Source organism: Monodelphis domestica, chromosome 1 (assembly GCF_027887165.1).
Source record: "Monodelphis domestica isolate mMonDom1 chromosome 1, mMonDom1.pri, whole genome shotgun sequence".
Lineage (NCBI taxonomy): Eukaryota > Metazoa > Chordata > Mammalia > Didelphimorphia > Didelphidae > Monodelphis > Monodelphis domestica.
Genome location: NC_077227.1, coordinates 350,170,773 through 350,172,344, shown reverse-complemented (window position 1 = coordinate 350,172,344; position 1,572 = coordinate 350,170,773).

Genomic DNA, 1,572 nt, shown 5'->3' with positions numbered 1-1,572 from the left:
GCAGCGGCGCTCTACTTTCCTTCCGGCCGTAAAGACGCCTCCCTTTTCACACCCACTTCTTCTGACTGGCATCCTGGTGTTGCTCCGGCAACGCGTTTCCTCGGATACAGGGCTCTAGATGGTGGGAGAGCCTCTTTTGCATCCACCTAGGTCTTAGGAAAATGGAACGGGGCGGAGAGACTGTGCGGTTTTGCAGATTTGGATAAATTAAACTCCAAGAAAGGACCATAGGCAATTGTGGTTATTAAATGATTTGCCCAGGGTCACACAGCTAGGAAGTGTCTAAGATCACATTTAAATCCAAGTCCTCCCATCTCTAGGCCTGTCTTTCTATCTGCCCTATTTCTGACTCTTTGTGATCCCATTTTGGGGTTTTCCTGGCAAAGATTAGTACTAGAGTGGTTTGTCATTTCCTTCACCAGCTCATTTTAGGTAAGAAAACTGAAGCAAACAGGGTTAACTGACTTGCCCAGGGTTGCACAGCTAAGTGTCTGAGGCCAGATTTGAACTCAGGAAGATGAGTCTTTCTGACTCCAGACCTGGCATTCTATCCATTGTGCACCTGGCTGCCCTGAGCCTCTTAGCTAAGTACAAAGATAAGTATATTCAAGATAATACACAAAATAAACAAAAAGTTCCTAGCCTGTTTCTTTTGTCTGCTGCTCTTTTGCATTTCCAAACTGGCAACATTCTGGGATGCTTCTAATCATAAGTACCCTAACTGAGCTTTGGGAAGTCTCCACTGGCATAAGAAATCAAATGTTCTGTATAGCCATGAATAGCTTTAAATCCTACCAGGGAAAGATTCTGATTCAAAAGAACTACAACTTGTTTCATTCCTCTTATCTTGTGAATAGAAAGTGAACCAGGACTTTCAGCATATACTAGACTGTAACTTCTGCATGAGCATGAATTGTGATATTAATTTTTTTTAAATACTACATCATAGAAAGGCAGCATGGCATAGTGACTAGAGAGCCACAAAGAATTGAGTTTAAGTCTCACCTCTGGTGTATGTTTAAGTCTCACCTCTTGGCTGTATGAGCCTGGGCAAGTTACTTAAACTCACAGGACAACTCTGAAAAACTAGGTTGCAGAGAAGGTGCTGCATTGCATTGGTAAATTCTCACTAGAGAGTTCCCATACTAATAAAATCAAAGGTTCAATTTCTATCAATAATATCTTACACAGACATAAAAATCTTTTATTTCAATACTAAGAGAACTGAAGTAAGGTCTATACTTTATGGAGGACTCATGGAAAGATATGGTCAGGTATCACAGAGAACTTATGGTTTGTAGTCTGCACCAGGAAAGAGAGTGTCCACACTGATGAAATCACAGTTCTACTGCAGTCTATGAACGCACTGTTTGACAAGAACTTTAGAGTTTCCTCATGTTCTCTACCAAGTTAAATGGTGTGAAAAAATAAATCAGTATCTTAGACAGTTGTGATTAGTCTAATGTAGAAAAAGTTCATTTGTGTGCCTAGTCCTTTCTTATTTTTTCATCAAGGATAACTGTCATCTGGACAGATCAGTCTCATTGAGATAAGAAGTGGTGATTTATAGAA